The following is a 21887-nucleotide window of genomic DNA, read 5'->3' as shown; positions in this document are numbered from 1 at the left end:
AACATTATCCTTTCGTTGTTTATTCAATCTTTTTCTGATGGTAACCTTCCCCTTGGCAGTCCCCTCCCGGAGATCCGAATGGGGGACTATTCCGTAATCTTTTGCCAATGGAGAGATCATCATGACACTTCTTCCACTACAGGCCACATGTCCTGTGGATACACGTTACGTGTCTTTAATCCAGTGGTTTCCATTGCCTTCTGCATCCTCATGTCGTTGATCATTGCTGATTCTTCCGCCTTTAGGGGCAATTTCCCACCCCTAGGACAGGAAAGTGCCCTGAACCGCTATCCACTCCTCCGCCCTCTTTGACAAGGCTGTTGGCAGAATGAGGCTGACTTCTTACGCTGGAAGTCTTCGGCCGCCAATGGTGATTTTTTATCAAAATTTAGGCAGTGGCGGGGATCGAACCCGGGACTGAAGACGTTTTGATTATTAATCTAAGACGCTACCCATAGACCACGGCTACAAAACCCACGCTACAGAAGTCGACAATTACACTGACAGTGTATAATGCACTGGGTATCTCAGTATTACAATCTTGTAGCCATCCTACCGTGTACCAAAATTTTCAAAAGGCTCTCATTCCAAGGTTTCACGGGACAGTGCTAATATTTTTTGAGATTTCTTTGATTTGTTTGGAATGTGTATTGGAGGCAATGTGTTAGCAATCGCTTCGTTTGACTGTACCAACAGTGTTAGTTGTGTGACAAAATTTAAGGATGTTTTGCTGAGGGCTTTGGTAAAGCTACCAATTTTGTTGCTCATGTGACACTGAAAGACTATTCACTGCCCCACTTTTGCAGAGTTCGCGCGGTACTATACGGACTACCATGAACATGCTGCAAAGGAACTTGCACAGTGCACAGATAGCATCCAGTTTGTGGGCATCTCCGTTAGTTGTAGAGAAGAAAACTTCAGGGAAATCGGGAATCTGCGCAGACAGTGAATCCTCAGATAGTAGATGATTCATTATCACGGTCCCGACCTGACGAAGTTATGAAACGGTTAGGAGTGTCTCGCTACTTCCCCATGATCGATCTGCGCGATGCCTACCTATAGATTCCTTAAGACGGATAGCCACGAATTGCCGAAGCAAGCGTTTGTGATTAATAGAGCTTGGGACTCTACGTTGTGATATTAGGCCACACAGAAGAGCAGCTCAGTAAATTTCATACACTATTCAAGGCCTCAAATGTAACAAAGACAAGCGTGTGTTCTTCCAGACTGAAATTCAAAACATTAAGGTCATTTCATCAATTCTTAAGCTGTTCATCCGATGTAGTCGCACTTTCAGGCTATTCGCGACCTTAAACTACAAGAAATTTTTCCGATTCGTAATCAGAACGATGGAAGCTGACCTACAGCATCCCCTTCATTCCTCACGCAGCTCAAATCGTGGCGTCCTTCAGTGCAGGAATGTCCCTTTCGTGTGGTCACACGAATGTTCAATTTTTCAAAAATTGAAGGACGCTTAGTTCATCTATCGTTGTTTTCGATCCTGCAAACTAGTTGTCTTGGCCACGGATGGATTCCCATATGACACTGGCCTGGTACTTTCGCACACAATCGGTTCTGCAGACAGACCAATAGCTTTTACCTCCAAACTTCTCAGCAAGGCTCAGACCAATTATTTGCAGATAGAGAAGGAGCTTCTTTCAGTCTTTTATGGAGTGATTAAATTAATTAAATATCACTAACACCTGTATCGAAGCCAATTGTACTCAGTCACTGACCACAAACGGCTGCAATCACTTTTCAACTCAGTAAAGACCATCCCTAAGAACAATGCACAAAAAGTTAACAGTGGTCTCGTATTCTCTCGCATTATCAGTATGAGATTATCTACAGCCCCACATCAGAGTATGCCACTGCAGAGAAGCCCTCGCTTCTCCTATGGGATCGGATGCAATTTTGACACATTGAAAGCATCATATTGTCACATCGATCAGCAGGAGTTAAATGCTCCGTACTAATGCACAGGCAAGGGCAGCGCACCTGGACTTGCAGATTATGTTGCGCTACATACCCGTAGGTAGGCTTGGCTTCGTGAAACAAATCATTAGCCCAGTGATCCACCGATACTTCGCATATCGAAATGCCTTGTCATTGCTTCAAAACGTTAGTCTGCTATGAAGTGAATCAGAACAGTCGCATATGGTGATCTCAAAACTCTCCAGAGCCCTGTACTCAGCTTGCCCACCATGATCACTGGTCTACATGGTGGTTAGCACACACACACTGCAATTGCTCTCAGTGGACGCTCAAACAGAGCAGATGGCGGCACAGTGCCAAGCGTGTGTGGAACACCAGGCAGCCACTTCTCGAAATTTCTTTGATTGTCCAAAACAGAAGCGCATTGTCTCAGGCACACACAGAAAGTTTACTTTTGTCATACCCATGAATTCAACATCGGCACTTTGCGTACTCCACTCTTTGTGGTCCATGTTTTTGGGATGAAGGTCTCTTAAGTTACTAGTGACTGACAACGAGCCTTAATTTGTGTCGCCAGATTCTGAGGACGTTTGTGCACCCAACGGTATTCGCCACATCAGCAGCGTCTTTTCGCCTTAAATTAATCGGAGAAGTGAATCGCTTCTTGCGCAGTTTCAAACAACAGATGAACAAGCTACGCACCCAGCACATGTTGGAACAAGCTTTACTGCTCTTCCTCTTGTCTTACCAATCCAAGCTTTTCAACGGCCCTTCGCCAGTGGAGCTGCTCCGTGGACGACGACGCAGCACTTCACCTGCAGTATCCACCATGGCGGAAGGTGCACAGTCTGCCCACTCAGGTTAATAAACAATTTTTTTCTCAGCTTGTACCCCAGACGGAAGACCCGGAAGCTTGGCAGCATTGTAAAATCATTAGGAAGGTCCATGTTTCTTGTACAGAGTCTAGGTGGTTAGCAGTAGCTGCACTGGAACAAACTTGAACTTTGTAATTTGCGTGATCTTGGCACTAAGTCTTTCTTTACAGATTCCTTGCTTCCCGGATCATGTTATCTGCAATCGATCTAGTGGACCTATACCCCTCAAACAGCACCGTGTGGACAACAGACATATTCTGGGGATGGTCCACTCCATGCTGTGGCCACACACTTCAGACATTGTAGCGCCTACTGCATCGGCATCTCACTTTACGTCCAACGATTACAGGATATCTGCATCACAGGGTGTATATTCACAAGGAAAACTTACGTCGTGTCTCTTGTCAAAAGAAAGACATACCGGCAACCACAACACACACCACATCACCCGGTCTCCATCCCCGGCCACCAGGGACCACTACCCTTTCGCGTATCCTGCGGAACAGCTTCACCAAAGGTAGCAGCTAGCCTACGAACTACTTTGCTACGCCAGGCTCGTGATGGAAAATAGTTCTGGCAGATACATCTGCCAACGGGCTTCATAAGGTGGCGTACTGCCGGCCAAAGGCAGTTCGACGCACCGCTCGTAAGAATACAGAGCTGCCGGCCCAGTTCTGATGCCTCTTCTAGCTGGCCGATCTCTTAGTATAGTCGACAAACCTCTTGACGTTGTGAAACTGTTTCTATTCGCTCCCCGCGAAGAGTCAGGTCTTTATTATTATTATTTCGTATTTGTGTAGATCCACAGTTGGGATCGAGTCGGTAGTTCTTTTGGATATCGTATTATAGTTTCGTTTTGGTGAGTCCAATAAATTGTTTTCACAGGTTTGTTTACCGCTTTTCTATTCTCCTAGCGCAGATACGTCACCCATCCCACTTCCGATGCCATTTGCAGGTCGCCACCACGAAAATTGAGCTCCATTGTCAGAGGTAAGATTGTGTGCTTCGTTCTTCTACATCTACATCTACGGGATTACTCCGCTGTTCATAATAAAGTGCCTGCTAGAGGGTTCAATGAACCACCTTCAAGCTGTCACTCTACCGTTCCATTCTCGAACGGCACGCGGTAAAAACGAGCACTTAATTTTTTTCTGTGCGAGCCCTGATTTCTCTTATTTTATCGTGGTGATCATTCCTCCCTATTTCGGTGGGTGCTAACGGAATGTTTTCGCAATCGGACAAGAAAACTGGTGATTGAAATTCATGAGAAGATCCCAGGCAACGAAAAACGCCTTTGTTTTAATGGTTGCCACTCCAATTCACGTATCATGTCTATGACACTATCCCCCCTGTTACGCGATAATACAAAACGAGCTGCGTTTCTTTGTACTCTTTCGATGTCATCTGTCAGTCCCACCTGATGCGGACCCCACACCGCTCAGCAATATTCCAGAATAGGGCGAACAAGCGTGGTAAAAGCAGCTCCTTTAGTAGACCTGTTGCACCTTCTAAGTGTTCTGCCAATGAATCGCAGGTTTGTGTTTCTGTACCCACAATATTATCTATGTGATCGTTCCAATTTATGTTATTTGTAATTGTACTCCCTATGTATTAAATTGAATTTACAGCCTTCAAATTTCAGTGACTTATAGCGTAATCGAAATTTAGCTGATATCTTCTATTAATAATGTGAATAACTTGACACTTCTCTTTATTCAGGGTCAATTGCCAGTTTTCGCACCATATCGATATCTTATCTAAATCATTTTGCAAGTCATTTTGATCATCTGATGTTACAAGACGGTAAATGACAGCATCATCTGCAAGCAATCTAAGACAACTACTGAAATTCTCCTCTGTCGTTAATATAGATCAGGAACAATAGAGGGCCTATAACTCTTCCTTGGGGAACACCGGATATTAAATCTGTTTTACTCGATGACTTTCCATCTATTACTACGAAAACCGTGACCTTTCTGACAGAAAGTCACGAATCCAGTCGCACAACTGAGGAGATACTCCGTAGGTACGCAGTTTGGTTAGAGACGCCTGTGAGGAACAGTGTCGAAAGCCTTCTGGAAATATAAAATATGGAATCAAATTGATATCCCCTGCCGATAGCACTTATTACTTCATGAGTATAAAGAGCTAGTTGTCTTTCACAAGAACGATATTTTCTGAATCCCTGCTGATTATGTGTCAATAAATCGTTTCCTTTGAGGTACTTCATAATGTTAGAATACAGTATGTGTTCCAAAACCCTACTGCAAATCGACGTTAGTGATATAGGCCTGTAATCCAGCGGATTACTCCTACCTCCCTTTTTGGGCATTTGTGTGCCTTGAGCAATTTTAGTCTTTGGTACGGATCTTTATGTGAGCGAGTGGTTGTATATAATTGCTAAATATGGAGCTATTTTTAGAATGAAATTTTCACTCTACAGTGGAGTGTGCACTGACATGAAACTTACTGGCAGATTAAAACGGTGTGCTAGACCGAGACTCGAACTCGGGACCTTTGCCTTTCGCGGGTCATTGCTCTACCATCTAAACATTCATGGTGGTCTTTGTCCTATATCGTGTCTCCCTACCACTTTCGCGCAACGACGCTCTGAGCGTGTTTTTTTTTTTTTTTTTTTTTTTTTTTTTTTTTTTTTTTTTTTTTTTTTTTTAGGGAATTAACTAATTGGAACCTGGGACCTTCTGCTGGTAAGGAGACGCCAGACCACACATGACATGTAGAATTCAGAAGAGTTCAGTGAGACTAGCGATGATATAACCAAATACTTAATGATCTCAGCGTCAGCTCCACTGCACTCCTTGTAAAAGAATCTTAATACTAACTATTAGTGGAAGGGGCTCAAGGCTTTCCTATTTTTAGTTAGCTGTTAAAATAACTTCGAAAAAGCAGTTAAGTTTACCATTGGAAATTTTATTCTACTCACAAAACATTGTTTATAAATTGCACTATTGATAAAAGGAAATGTTTTAATACAGGATGGTAAAAACCAACAACGTTCAACAAAAATGAGAACGATTATTCCCTGAATGGGTTTCCAAGTTCTACAATGGATCGAAGGATGACCTATGCCGTATCACATCTATAATCTAGGTTTAATTTAAGTTTCACAAAAGAGAAAACTATCAAAATGGTCTACAGTGACCCTCAATTATCTTTAATAACTTATCTAACTTGTAAATTACAGTGGCTGATGTGGCTTCTCAATAATTACATAACAGAAAAATCATCGCGTTTCAGATTTTTACTTCAAGTGGCGAATGTGAACACCATGAGCTTTAATTTACGATCGACACTAGTATTACGCAAAAACGGGGTGTAACAGATGATACTTCTGCAGTTCTGAGTGAAGCCTTATGCGCTCAAAAATGCGGCATCGTGTGCGTTCATTACCTTGTCGGTGTTCGTCAGGGGGCGGCGGCCAGCGCAGCAGCCATCCAGCTCGCCGTCTCGCAACTAACTCTCCACTAACTTCTTCTTACTACAATTTACCGAATTTGGTTTAAAAAAACTTTGTGGCTGTGTTTTCATCTGACCAATCAGGGTCTCAATGTTAACCTTAAGCTCCGCCTACAAAAATTTTCTCTATCCAATGAGAAACGTTATACTTTTCGTGGTGGGGCAATGTTTTTAAAGTTTGCTACGTAACAGAGACGCGAAAAAGTCTCACGCTAAAACGTGCAGGTAGTACTCTTAGCGGTAGGCTGCCAACGTGGGTGTCCAGTCCGTCCCTTATCGTAGGGCCTTCCAGCTTAACACGGTTTTGCTCTCGGCTTCTGTTCTCGTTTCTCCCCTTGGAACTGCGTCGGTCTCACGGTGGGAAGGTACGACATGCATTTAGGCATTCTTGTGTTAGTCTGTGGTATTCCATTTGCTCACTCGTTACTCGTATTACTTTCATTAATTTAATGTCGCGATTTATTCGGAGCTATGTGACATACTACTGTATTTGCTTATAATGTCAGGGTCTGTATGGAAGGTGTTGGATTTGCCTGACACCTTACAACCAACTGAGCTACCCAAGCATGACTCACGACTCCTCCGCTCAGCTTTAATTCTGCCAGTACCTAGTCTCCTACCTTCCAAACTTCACAGAAGCTCTCCTGCGAACCTTGCAGAACTAGCACTCTTGGAAGAAAGGATTTTGCGGAGACATTGCCTGGCAAAGGCAAAGGTCCCGAGTTCGAGTCTCGGCCCGGCACACAGTTTTAATCTGCCAGGAAGTTTCATATCAGCGCACACTCCGCTGTAGATTCAAAATTTCATTCTAGAAACAACTCCCAGGCTGTGGCTAAAGAATGTCTCCTTAATATCCTTTCTTCCAGAAGTGCTAGGCCTGCAAGGTTCGCAGGAGAGATCCTGAAGTTTGGAAGGCAGGAGACGAGGTACTGGCGGAATTAAACCTTGAGGAGGGGGGCGTGAGTTTTGTTTTGGTAGCTTAGTTGGTACAGTACTTGCCTGCAAAAGACAAAGATCCCGAGTTCCAGTCTCGGTCCGGCACATAGTTTTAATCTACCAGGAAGTTTCAAGGAGCTATTTTATCAGCATACTCTGAGAGGAACCTGACTGGTATACAATCTGGACCGGAGGTCTTGCCTTCATTAAGTGATTTAAGCTACTTCGTTACTCCGAGGATATCTACTTCATGATTCTCATCTTCGCAGTTGTTCTTGATAGGAATTCAGAAATATTTACTTCCTCTTCTTTGGTGAAAGAGTTTCGGAAAATCATGTTTCATAACTCTGCTTCAGTGGCACTGTCATCAGTGACTTCACCGTTCTTATCGCGAAGTGAAGGTATTGATTGCGTCTTGCCACTCGTGTGCTTTATGTATGACCGGAATCTCTTTGGGTTTTCTGCCAGATTTCGAGACAGAATTTCGTTGTGGAAATTGTTAAAAGCATCTGGAATTAAATTACGCGCTATATTTCGAACTTCTATAAAACTTCTGTAAATTTTGGGGATTTTGCGTTCTTTTAAATTTTGCATGCTTTTTTCTTTGCTTCTGCAACAAAGGTCTGACCCGTTTTGTGTACCATTTGCGATCAGTACCCTCACTTATCAATTTATGTGGTTCATATCTATCAATTGCTGTCGATACTATCTCTTTGAAAACATTCTGCACCTTTCCTACACTTACATGATCAGATCGGGAGGAGTGAAGACTGTCTCTTAAAAAGGCGTTAAGAGCATTTTTATCAGCTTTTTTTAAACAGATATACTTTGCGTTTCTCTTTGATGGTTGTGGGTGTTACGCTATTCAGCTTAGCAGCAACCGCCTTGTGGTCGCTAATCCCTGTATTCGTCCCAATACTCACTATTTGTCCAGGATTATTTGTTGCTAATTGTTGAAAATAATTTTCTGAGAAAGCATTCAGTACAATTTCGGATGACGTTTTATACTTGCAGCTGGTATTCCGGGCTGGTCGCAAGGCGAACATCGGAGCATAGACGGGGCTAAGCGCCACCTACAGACACGGCTGCCGTTCTTCATCTCTTGCTGCATCCACCCTCGAACCCCGTCTCCGCCTTTGCACTAACAATGGAGCGTTGTGTCCTCGTCAACGGAAGCAACCCGAGCTGGTCCATTGAGGCAGTTTCCGACTGGCACCAAGGCCAGCTTTTTGGAATTCGCCGCCAAACACAAGCGCGGAACTGTCATCAATCTCTGCGTCACCGTCAATGAGATGGACTTTTACGTTTTTCTACAGGCAGCGACATAAGTTTCGCGTTCGCCGATGGTGTGCAGCAGCTCGACTACAAAGTTTCAGAGTACCTGTTTGTAGCTACAGTTCGCAGTGGATGTCAGTTCAAATGGCTCTGAGCACTATGCGACTTAACGTCTGAGGTCATCAGTCGACTAGAGCTTAGAACTAATTAAACCTAACTAACCTAAGGACATCACGCACATACATGCCCGAGACAGGATTCGAACCGGCAACCGTAGCGGTCACTCGGCTCCAGACCGTAGCGCCCAGAGCCGCACGGCCAGGAGATCAGACTACAAGTGGAGCCGCCTATAGGCTTCGCATAGGGACAGGTGCTTACTACATTGATTGACACTGTGGCGTTCACGAGGAACGTAGTCTTCTTGACATTGTTTTCAGCAAAGCTTAGTTCTATCTGTCTGGAAGCACATCTAACGAGTTGCTGCAAAACTTTAAGTATCGCAGCACAGAAAAATGTACTTTTGTGTGTCACTGGTTTGTTTGTACTTTCACAGTTCCTCCATCCATCTCAGAGCACCTAAACGTAATACGACACATGCGGGCCGTTCTATCCAGACGATCTCCACACTACAGTATCGTAGTGTAATTTTTCAGCAGAACAATGTCCTTCCGCATGTGGCACGCATCTCTGCGGATTGTCTACGTGATGTTGAAGTACTTCCGTGACCAGCAAGGTCCATTGATCTGTCTCCAATAAAACATATTTGGGAACAGCGCGATAATCATCTCCTTCCCAGTGACAGTAGTCAGGATTTCAAGGACCATCTGTGGGCCAGTATGCCTCAGGAGAAGAAGACAATGCTTTGGGAGACCCTTCCGAACCGAATCAGACCTTGCATCCAGATCAGAGGATGCATTTCTACTTCACACTGATGTCTTACATTGCCAAGTTCTTAAATTTCACTCGATTTTGTAATCACTGAAAGAACATCAGGAACTCTCATCGTCCAGAACCGCGTGACTGCTACGGTCGCTGGTTCCAATCCTGTCTCGGGCATGGATGTGTGTGATGTCCTTAGATTAGTTAGGTTTGAGTAGTTCTAAGTTCTAGGGGACCGATGATCACAGATGTTAAGTCCCATAGTGCTCAGAGCCAGCCAAGTCTCTCAACCCGTTTAGTTTGATTGCCTCACTTTTTTCGTCGGGTAGTATAACTGTTGTTTAATCCAACGACACATAAAATGTGTCGTTACCTTTTGGGTTCTAGACAACCACATTAATTTTCATGGCCTCCTATGTAACATCAAATAGTTTTGAGTAACGAATGAGGTGGCGCAGTGGTTAGCACACTGGACTCGCATTCGGTTCAAACCTGAACAGTCTGATTTAGGTTTCCCGTAATTTCCTCAAATCGCTTCACGCAAATGCTAGGATGGTCCTTTGAAAGGCCACGGCAGCCTTCCTTCCCCATCCTTCGAATAATACGATGTGGCCAACGACCTTGCTGTTTGGTCTTCTCCAAAAATCAACCATCAACCTAGTATCGAGTAGCCTTTTAGGCCTTTATGAAAGCTGTTCCATTCCTTAGTGGCGTGGTCATACAGCAACTGTATTATTAGTAATAACGTGTCGTAACGCATACTTATTAGCTATTGTCAGCTATGAATTGGGCGTTTGGGCTCATAGAACCAGAAAAATAAGGGCTGCGTAAGGTCCATGGCGACCATAAGAAGGGTGCCTTAGTCGCTGACGGAAGCGTGTAGAACAACACCAACTGAGGCGTTGCTGGTGTTATTGGGCTTCCTACGAATACTCTGGAGTAAGAATGACAAGCACGCATTGTTGGCACAAAATGCGCAAATATCGCAGGGTAAAGGAGCTTTACGGCGCAAGGGTCGTATGAAATAAGGAAATAAAGGCACGTAGTGATAGACAATAGCAATAAATCTGAGACAGGCAGAAACAGGGAGAGAACCTACCAGTTCCTCACGAACATAAAAAAAAGGAACAGTAAGACATACTTCCTTCCGACGAAAGGTGCTTCACAGCACCCTTCAAGAACGGTCCTGATTTAAAACACTTACTGAAAACATAGCATACAACAGGCACTAGTGAATATGGATCAGTAGCCACTCCGGATTATACCATCTGGGAATGTGATCTTTAGACAAAATGTTAAACACGAGGACAGGAACGCTTTTGGCAAAACAGCAGTCTATAATACAGGACTGGCCATTAAAATTGCTACACCACAAAGATCTGTTACAGACACGAAATTTAACCGTCAGGGAGAAGATGCTGTTATATGCAAAAGATTAGCTTTTCAGAGCATTCACACAGCGTTCGCGCCGGTGGCGACACCTACAACATGCTGACATGAGGAAATTTCCAACCGATTTCTCATACACAAACAGCAGTTGACCGGCCTTCGCTGGTGAAACGTTGTTGTGATACCTCGTTTAAGGAGGAGAATTGCGTACCATCACGTTTCCGACATTGATAAAAGACGGATTGTAGCCTATCGCGATTGTGGTTTATCGTATCGCAACAAGGCTGATCGCGTTGGTCGAGATCCAATGACTGTCAGCAGAATATTGAATCGGTGGGTTCAGGAGGGTAATACAGAACGCCGTGCTGGATCCCAACGGCCTCTTATCACTAGCAGTCGAGATGACAGGCATCTTATCCGCATGGCTGTAACGGATCGTGCAGCCGCGTCTCGATCCCTGAATCAACACATGGGGACCTTTGCAAGGCAGCATGGACTATCAGCTCGGAGACGACGGCTGCGGTTACCCTTGACGTTGCATCACAGACAGGAGCGCCTGTGATGGTGTACTCAACGACGAACCTGGGTACACGAAAGGCGAAACATCATTTTCTTGGATGAATCCAGGTTCTGTTTACAGCCTCATGATGGTCGCATCCATGTTTGGTGACATCGCGGTGAACGCACATTGGAAGCGTGTATTCGTCATCGCCATACTGGCGTATCGCCCTGCGTGATGGTACGGGGTGCCATTGGTTACACGTCACGGTCACCTCTTGTTTGCATTGACGGCACTTTGAGCAGTGGACCGTGCACGATAGACTTCAGATGTGTTACGACCCGTGGCTATACCCTTCATTGGATCCCTGCGAAAGTCTACATTTGAGCAGGATAATGCACGACCGCATGTTGCAGGTCCTGTACGGGCCTTTCTGGATACAGAAAATGTTAAACTGCTGCCCTGGCCAGCACATTCTCCAGATCTCTCACCAATAGAAAACGTCTGGTCAATGGTGGCTGAGCACCTGGCTCGTCACAATACACCAGTCACTTTTCTCGATGAACTGTGGTATCGTGTTGAAGCTGCATGGACAGCTTTACCTGCACACGCCGTGCAAGCTCAGTTTGACTCAATACCCAGGCGTATCAAGGTAGTTATTACGTCAAGAGATAGTTGTTCTGGGTACTGATTCCTCAGGATCTACGCACCCAAATTGCGTGAAAACGTAATCACATGTCAGTTCTAGCAAATTATATTTGTCCAATGAATTTCCGTTTATCATCTGCGTTTCTTCTTGGTGTAGCATTTTTAATGGCCAGTAGTGTATAAAATGGAATGAGTAACTGTGGTGTAAGCTGAACGATAAGCCTATAGAAGTGAGAGACAACGAAGAGGAAGTCATATATCATGACAACAAGGCGAGGCACGGCACGGCGGAACATTCGCCCGCAACCACCTTCCGAAACCAGGATGAAAGTAAGCCTCGGGGAGGACCAGGAAGGATTACAAGAAACATTAACACCCATCTCCCAACCTCCCTTGCCAGGCAGTGCAGCGCAAACCCTCTGAGTCCTGAGTTGTAAATCAGCGCGCCAGGTGCAAACAATTCAGAAAAAAAATTAGAAATCCAACTTGCTTATTATAGAAAGCAGAGTTTTGCAGGGTAGTGTAATACTATGTAGTGAGCTGTGCTGTGTAGTGTAGTGTTGTACAGTAGTGCAGTCGGGCATTACTAATTACAAAATTTGTTATCTAGCAATGTTGCATAGTGTGTCAGGCCAGTTTTGTGGTGTGCCTTCAGAATTCTGGATGAATGACCAAATTATTTTTGTTCTTATATCTAAATAATCTGTGTAGAATTTTTTTTCTCCTTAAACGCCATAACGCTAAGTTAAACAAAAATATTATGTGCTGTACTTATGACACTACATTTGGAACATTCGCTCTGTTTTTGTATATAAGTAATAGACTGAAGCAAAATAACAAAATATACATAAACAAAAGTCTTATTATGGATAATACGAGAAACGTTGTGCAGCTGTAAGGTGCACGATAATCTTTATTAACTTTATTAGCTTTCATCTGTGTAGGGTGTCTTCCCTTTATATTTACAATTAACCTGATGACACTCACCCGGGTGAAACGCTTCGTTCTTAAGATAGTAAGGAACTTTCTGAAGAGTCAATTATCTCTCGGAGGTGAGAACAGTGACGTACTGCGACTATGGAGGAGACTACTGCAAAAGTCAAGAACCGTAGAGATGATGGTTATTGAAGAAGACATTCGTGCCGACATGAAATCTCAACAGCTGCACGCGTATGGTATTCTCTGTCAGTTTTAAATTTACATTATTAGTTACAGCGGATTTCATCGATACGTACGTAGAGAATTCTGTAATATTCATCCCGGTTTATCCCTGTACTGTATAATTTGTGTCTGTGTGCTGCTAGTAACATTTTTGCGTTTGCTGTTTCCGCGCGAATTCCGCTACGATACATTTTTGTTTGTGTAGGGGGCGAAATTATTGCAGCGAGCAAGTCCTGGAGTGCGGCCAACATTTGGCCTGACTTCAGGCGCTCGTTACCATGAGCGGAGACCAGAAGCAATATGCGTCGCGTCAAATAACTGGTGCTAAATGAATGCCCCAAGCAGTGCCGAAATGAACCGCGCTATGGAGCAGAAGCTGTAGAGTTGGCAGCACTGTGCGTGCTCTGCTAATGTCACGTCCACATCCTAATGAATGCCAAATATCCAAGACTGTCCACTAGCTCCAGAAATAACGCTTAACTGGAAGCACACTGTAACGCCTGCTCAATTTAATATAGTTGTGAATACGTCACGACTAATGAAAATTTGTGCCAGACTGGCACTCGAACTCTTCCTCCCTTCAGTAATATTATAAACTCCTATTCCTCACCTTACAACCTCATGTTTTCGTTCGACACTATTGGATTCTCTGCCAATACAATTGAAGCTAAGAAAATGAAAATCTTGCGTGCCATATCACACACTTATCATGGAAATCAAAAGGCAGTGTTTCTGTCTTTGATCATAATTTACCAAAGAAACTGAGAAAGTATTATGACACCAGAGAATTACTCTTTCCACCCCATCACAGCAAAAAGTAATGAGACAAATCAGAAAAAACTTATTTGTTAAGAACTTTCTAGGGGCAATTCCGAGAAACGGACTGGTTTTGTAGGCCAATATGACAGTTTTTAGGTCCATTAGTACAGAGGCACTACATTTATTTGTAATAGTAAGTACAGAAATACTGCGGTAATATTTTAACTAATAGAATTGCAGTCAACGAAAATCATTACTAGTGCCTTTCAAATTTATTACGAGAGAATAGCAAAACTAATTTCAAAATATACACTGAGGCGATAAAAGTCATGGGATCCCTCATAATACTATGTCGTACCTCCTTTTGCCCGGTAGTGCAGCAGATGGACAGGGCATGGACTCTCCAAGTCGTTGGAAGTCCCCTGCAGAAATACAGAACCAAGCTGCTGGCAATAATTATGAATGTGTTCCGGCGCAGAATTTTGTGCATGAACTGACTTCCCGACTATGTCCCATATTTGCCCAATGGAAATCATGTCAGACGATATTGGTGGCCAAATCATTCACTCGAAGTTTCCAGAATGTTCTTCAAATCAATCACGAACAATTGTGTCCGGCCGCGGTGGCCGTGAGGTTCTAGGCACTGCAGTCCGGAACCGCGGGACTGCTACGGTCGCAGGTTCCAATCCTGCCTCGGGCATGGATGTGTGTTCATCCACGAAAATTCAATTTCGATTTGGGAACATCAAGTCCATGAATGGCTGCAATTAGACTCCAAATAGCCGAACATAACCAGTTCCTGACCATCCTCGGTTCAGTTGGACCAGAGGATCATGATCATTCCAGCTAAACATAGCCCACCCCGTTATGTACCCACCACCATCTTGCACAGTGACGTGGTCCAACTTGGGTTCATGGCGCAACATGCGAACCCTTCCATCAGCTCTTAGCAACTGTAGTCAGGACTCATGTGACCAGGTCACTGTCACTATTGTCCAAATGATATGGTCACGAGCCTAGCAGAGGTACTGCATGCGATGCTGTTAGCAAAGACAGTCGCATCATTCGTCTGCTGCTATAGTCCATTAACGCCAAATTTCGCCGCACTGTCCTAACGGATACGTTCGTCGTACGCCCCAAATTGATTTCTGCAGTTATTTCATGCAGTGTTGCTTGTATTTTAACACAGACAACTCTACGCATACGCCGCTGCTCTCGGTGGCAAAGTGAAGGCCGTCGGCCACTGCGTTGTGCGTGGTGAGAGATAACGGATGATATTTGGTATACACAGCACACCGTTGACACATGGAACTTCGAAATACTGTATTTCCTAACCATTTCCCATGCATCTAGCTCCCACAACTATTCCACATTCAGAGTATTATTTCCCGTCTGCGTCCATAGTCACGTTGGAAACATTTCACATGAAACACCTTACTACAAATGACAGATCCGCCAATGCATTACCCTTTCTTACATGTTGTATGCAATAGTACCGTCATCTCTGTATGTGCATATCGCCATTCCAGGACGTTATCAACTCAGTATAAATAGAGTACTGACCTCTGTTTGGTATGCGGCATCATTCATGGGATCAGACACTTCAAATGGCTCTGAGTCAGATATTTCAAATTTTTCTCTTAAACTCCCTATGTTGCTGAGCAAGAAATGGCATCACCTTCAACTGGTCTTTCTGTTCTGCAACCAAATAGAATCGGTTAGCGCCTTTAGCAAACTAGCTAACTCAATGACGTTGTGTAAATCTTGCGGATCAAGACCCGTTCTTCGTCGTGCACAACTGAAAAACCTCTGTCACAGCTCAGAAATTTGTGCCCATTCACCAAAATTTGTGTTACATTTTCAAACCAACCCAGGCTAAATGGAGAGGACTCTGCGAGAAGCAATTAGAACTTCATACGAATCACTGCTTGGCATGTTTGAATCACTTCCACCATGACATATCGCTTGCATCAAGTCTATGGACATCCAACACAAAGTAAAAGAACTACATCCTTGTTGACTTTGAAGCTTTCTGAACCAAAATTTTGTTAAGAATTGTTGACGTTTGGTGTTACTTTCCAGGGAATATTTAGGGTATCTTACAGATTAAAGTCTTTCGGTTTAATAGTTGTATAGTTGTATAAGGTACCGCAGCTTGCGTCGACGCCTGTATTGACTCTCGTATCTCGAAGGCTTTTGTCTGCTTCAGTCACAACAGCTCACTGTCAGACCGTCAGTGAGACAGTTCGTTACATTTATGCAACTGATAAGCCGAGAACACAGTTCGTTCGTAAATTATTTTTACGAGCTTCAGAAGTATAGGATGAGGAGGGAGAAGGGGGTTGGGGAATGGGAACTGGCTGCTGCCAAGAGATCTGCAAGGAGAAGGAGATTTTCAGATAGTTTTACTATTGGTGTTTGTAATAGATATGACAAACTGTCAGAGTCTAGTGGAGAGGGATCTCTAGTAGCTGTAGATGTAGGAAGTATGCAGCAGACCTCATCAGTTACGGTGGCTAGGACAGTTGCAAAGTCTAAGAGAAAGGTTCTGCTTTAAAGTAGTTCTCATGGTAGAGGTGTAGGCTAGCAGTTGCAGGAAGTGATGGGGAGTGAGTACCAGGTCACCAGCATTGTGAAGCCTAATGCAGAATACTGAAGTATTGTTCCATGTATGTTAGCCCAGTACTTAGCCATATCTGTAACTTTTCCTTTAGGAGTGGTAGGTATCCTGACCGATTAAAGTACTCGGTAGTGAAGCCACTTTATAAAAATGGAGACAGGGATAATGTTGACAATTCAAGACCTATTTCTATGCCATCAGTGTTTGCTATCGAGAAGGTTGCATATACAATGTTACTGGAGCATTTAAATTTACATCATTTGCTGTCAAATGTTCAGTTTGGTTTTAGAAATGGCTTAACAACTGAAAATGCTATAGTCTCTTTTCTCTGTGAGGTTTTGGACGGATTAAATAAAAGCTTGCGAACGCTAGGTGTTTTCTTTGATTTAACGAAGGCTTTTGACTGTGTTGACCACAAATTACTGCAGAACTTGGACCATTATAGAGTAAGGAGAGTATCTTACAATTGGTTCGCCTCTTACTTTAAGAACAGAAAGCAGACGGTAATTCTCCGCTATATTGAGAGTGGTAGTGATGTTCAGTCCCAATGGGGCACTGTTAAGTGGGGCATTCCAAAAGGGCCGGTGCTGGGCCACTGCTTTTTCTTATTTATATAAATGATATGCCTTCTGGTATTACAGGTGATTCAAAAATATTTCTGTTTGCTGATGACACCAACTTGGTAGTGAAGGATCTTGTGTATAATATTGGAACATCATCAAATAATGTAGTTCATGAAATAAGTGCGTGGCTTGTGGAAAATAATTTGATACTAAATTACAGTAAGACTCAGGTTTTACAATTGCTAACTCGTAATTCAACAAGAACTGATATTTTGATAAGACAGAATGGGCATATTATAAGCGAGACGGAGCAGTTCAAGTTCCTAGGTGTTCGGATAGATAGTAAGCTGTTGTGGAAGCCCATGTTAAGGATCTTGTTCAGAAACTAAATGCCGCTTTATTTACCATTAGAACACTATCTGAAATAAGTGACATTTCAACACGAAAAGTAGTCTACTTGGCATATTTTCACACGCTTCTGTCATATGGTATTATTTTTTGGGGTAATTCTTCTGAGACTGAAGACCTCAGAAGTGAAGTCGCATAGTGCTCCGAGCCATTTGAACCATTTTTTGAATTCTTCTGATTCAAAAAGGGTATTTTTGGCTAAAGAACGGGCTGTTCGAGCTGTGTGTGGTGTAAGTTCGAAAACCTCTTGTCGACCCCTATTCAATAGTCAGGGAATTTTGACATTGCCCTCACAGTATATATTTTCTTTAATGTCGTTTGTTAGCAATATTAGCTTATTCCCAAGAGTTAGCAGCTTTCACTCAGTTAATACTAGGCAGAAATCAAATCTGCATGTGGAATGCCCTTCCTTGACTCTAGTGCCGAAAGGAGTGCAGTATTCTGCTGCATTCATTTTCAATAAGCTACCACAAGAACTCAAAATCTTAGCAGTAGCCCAAACTCTTTTAAGTCCAAACTGAAGAGTTTCCTCATGGCTCGCTCCCTCTATTCTGTCGAGGAGCTCCTGGAAGAGCTAAAAAATTAAGCAAATTCCAGTGTTACATTCTTGATTTTCTTTATTTAAACTAACGACTTGTCGCCTGAATATGTTTCTCATATTTCATGTTATCTGTTTCTACAATCGTGTTATAATTTCATGTATTGACTCGTTCCATGACCATGGAGACATCTCCTTAATATGGTCCCACGGAACAATAAATATATAAATAAATAAATTAAGTATCGACTTATTTTCTGTAAGTACTATAATTCTTTTTTAATATATTACGTGTTTGTTTGCTTACTAGGCATGGTCAAGGGTTCTGATAACTGTGTAGCATTTACTGTTTTACCGTCTTCGGTACGCAAGGGACTTTGAATGCCGTTTTCAGATGAGAGCTGAGTTGGTGACACTTCACGCACAGCTTCAGACGTTGTAGGCTCCGGTCACACAGCTCCAGGCTCTTGCCACTTGCCATCACTGTAATGGACTGGAACTGAGGATCCTAGAGACGCCTAGCACGTCCCAGGTGTCCCCCGATTGGTCTATTAGTGGGCGACCCACGTACTGCCCATACTGAGATTGACTCCTCATCTGTGGTCGAGTGGGAGATCGTTGTAAGGTGTGGCAGGCAGCTAAAGACTCTCAGAGAGCCAATCGGACGGCCTGCCTGGTTCGTCTGATGATCACGTTTCGGATGTTATCTGTGGCTGCCCAAGTCCTTTACCCACTCACTCTGTCCCAGAGGAAGCGTCTCTGCCCCCAAGGTCTGGGTATTCATAAAGGGTGGAAGTTCTGGGAGGCGCGTAACGGGACAGCTTATGGGGGGGGGGGGGGGGGGGGGAGAATCCACGTGCACTCTGTGTGCATACCGCGAGGAGTCGTTCCACAGAAAAGCAGCCTCCAAATGCCACGAAGGGAACGGGGTGCAGCCAAATGCACGTGGTACTTTGTGCTGGAAGAAATTCTCTTTGGATTAGGGCGTCTAGCTGAAGTGGTAAGGACTGTCAGTCTTTCTTGTGAGATGAAAGCAGAGCTCGTCATTTTTAGAATCTCTACAGAACAGACAGTGGTCCTTTCGATGGAGAGCCAAATGGATGGTCTGAGTCAGAGGCTATGACTGTTATTGGACCAGAATGAGATTATCACTCTGCAGCGGAGTGATAATCTCATTCTTGAAACATCCCCCAGGCTGTGGCTAAGCCATGTCTCCGCAATATCCTTTCTTTCAGGAGTGCTAGTTCTGCAAGGTTCGAAGGAGAGCTTCTGTAAAGTTTGGAAGGTAGGAGACGAGGTACTGGCAGAAGTAAAGCTGTGAGTGCCGGGCGTAAGTCGTGCTTCGGTAGCTCAGTTGGTAGAGCACTTGCCCCCGAAAGGCAAAGGTCCCGAGTTCGAATCTCGGTCGGGCACACAGTTTTAATCTACCAGGAAATTTATTATGCGACCGTTTACGCTGCAGATTCCTCGACTTGGGCCCAGGGGCGATGGGTTTACAGATTTTTAATACCCACAGGAGGCGACTATACGGATAGTGGAGGCTGTGTAGGGGTGACTGGGTGGTTTCTCGAGCTTAGGGGGTCTCAGGAAACTACTGAAAGGGCGTCATTCCAAAAGGGTACTGCACAAACACAAGAAGATAATTGTAAATTGTCGTGGCTGCGTCGGACGAAGAACCGGGCATCAAGCGCTAAAAGAAAGTGTAATGTCTCTTGCAGTGGCCTCTCCGCGATATTTTCAGAAATTTTATAAATTATATAACTCAGTACATATCTCGAAATATCTCTTCTTATCTTACCGATTCCTAAACTTTAATATACGACGATTATCACTGCAAAGCAGTTTCAAGCCCTATTATTCCTTGGAGCGTGCATTTACACCATGGATTAGCTTCTCTGCTACCCACGCTTTCCCTTATGAAAAAAGAATGATAGAGATCTTGCCGATTAGCCGTGAAAGGAGGACGGTGTGTAAGTATGTATTGTTGAGCTAGTCGCCATCTACTTCAGATTCTGAATGAGAAGGAATTTAATACATGAAACAAACTAAAGTAAGTGTGTTCGCGTATTATTTAACTGATTATTATTGACAGTGTCTGCTCAGTAGGCTGTGTTGCACGCTGTCAGGAGAGAACGTCTGATTTACACTGGACGAACCTGCCGTTTTGTATGCTCAAGATATATAGTTACTTCAAATAAATAGGCTAACACGGTGTTACCAGCAGATCTCCGGTCTTCCCCATGTGATCACCGAAAGTTCACAATTATTACAAATGTTTTCAGGAGATCGACTGACAATTTTCGTCGCACCGAGACTTTGAAATTGCTTCACTGCCTTATGTAAATTAAGTTAAGCTCAATTTAATCATAATAGAACAGTTTTGAACTGTGTGAATGTGATAAGCCTGCTTTGTGAATGAAAATTCCCTTAACGTACGCATGTTCTTACTATCCTGATCAGTGAAGCTAAATCAGGTCGGTGTGAGAAAGATTTTTAAATTTTTTGAATACCACAAAAAAATATTAAAGCATACCAGCTCAAATTGTCATAGTTAAGGAAAGCCGGCTAATAATGGAATTATGTTCAGCTTAGATTTTTACAAACGTCGATACTGTGTTCAGAAAGGATAGATTAAATATTATTATTGTGTTCATTGCTGTGAGAAGCAGTTTACCTTTCTGCGAAATTGAAGTAAGTAGTTCTGCTAGTTGGTATGTTTGTGAGATTGTCCACACTTTGTATCTGCACAGCTAGTGGACTAATGTGTGCAAACTTAGCTTACCACTTAGTACACAAATGTACAAAACATCTGAACTGCATTCTCAAGCCCAAGGTGTTAAGCAGACATTCTATATAAATATGGCCCTTTAAAACAGCTAATATCAGATGCGGATCATAACAAAATTCATTAGAAATGCTGCTGTCAATTAAATTGCATGAATTAATAAAAGTGGACGTTTGGGATCTATTATAGAAATACAAAACAGTTATTCCCATTTTTTCCTTGATATAATTTATCAACTGTGCTTTCAGGAGTCAAGTGATACACATCAATCATGTTCAATCACTTTTGATACTCAATTAAAAAAAATATTTAAATCTTGGTGATTCGAACTGACAATTATTAAAAATCCTTATCGCTACATATGGAAAACTTTTTATCGCAGCAAACAATGATCAAAATCCTCATTAGGTCATTTACATCTACAATGTTGTAGCTGGTCAATACACTGAGATGGTGGAGAATAAATTTACTTTTTGAATCAATTAAAAAATTCTCATATTCTCAATGTCAGGGTAGGGGAGTACCCTAGCTTTTGATATTCAATGGTCAGTGCAAACACAAGCTAGAGTGAGCAAAATCTCGACACAACATTTACTGTGGCCTAATGTGCAATGGTACTTTACCAAGCAGCAACGGCGTTGTCTCCGTGATGGATCTGAAACGCCTTGACTGAATTAACTCAGTCTCAATTTGCCTGCATTCCGTAGAACGTTAATTTTTGCCTGATAGAAATAATGGCTATTGAACGCTAGCTGAGGGTTGGAGAAAACGTGCACAAGTTCTTTGCCCGCAAAAATTCCCGCAGGAATAATTAATTACACTTTGCCATCTGTCACCTCGATACGTGAAGCGTATCATCCACTCTTCACAGAAAGTAAAGTTCTCAATGTCTCACTATTTTCCACATACTTCTGTGGTCCGCCGTGAGACGAGAGAGGTAGCTAGAAATTTTAGTTCTCAAAATGCTTTTATATAAAGGGATCTCCCAACTGTGTCACGTCTGCATCCCCCCAGTATGGCTTCAGCCAATCGCCGTATCATTAAAGGTGAATTTTATTTTTCTTGCCAGGTCGTAGCGTAGCCCTCTTAAAGCCATCCAGCCACTTACCCTCAGTCCTGGCCGTATTTACGTCAAAAGGA

The 21887-nt window shown here is 43.2% G+C and overlaps 1 non-coding gene across 1 annotated transcript; it reads left to right on the top strand.

Annotated features, from left to right (window-relative positions):
* Positions 1-19300: 19300 nt before the first annotated feature.
* Positions 19301-19375, top strand: Trnas-cga (transfer RNA serine (anticodon CGA)). The gene has a single exon. It is a non-coding gene; the product is annotated as a tRNA-Ser (tRNA).
* The last annotated feature ends 2512 nt before the right edge of the window (positions 19376-21887 follow it).

The sequence above is a fragment of the Schistocerca gregaria genome, chromosome 7, assembly GCF_023897955.1.
Source record: "Schistocerca gregaria isolate iqSchGreg1 chromosome 7, iqSchGreg1.2, whole genome shotgun sequence".
Classification (NCBI taxonomy): Eukaryota; Metazoa; Arthropoda; class Insecta; order Orthoptera; family Acrididae; genus Schistocerca; species Schistocerca gregaria.
Note: the sequence above shows the minus strand (reverse complement) of the source record. Positions and strands in the feature narration are given on the sequence as shown.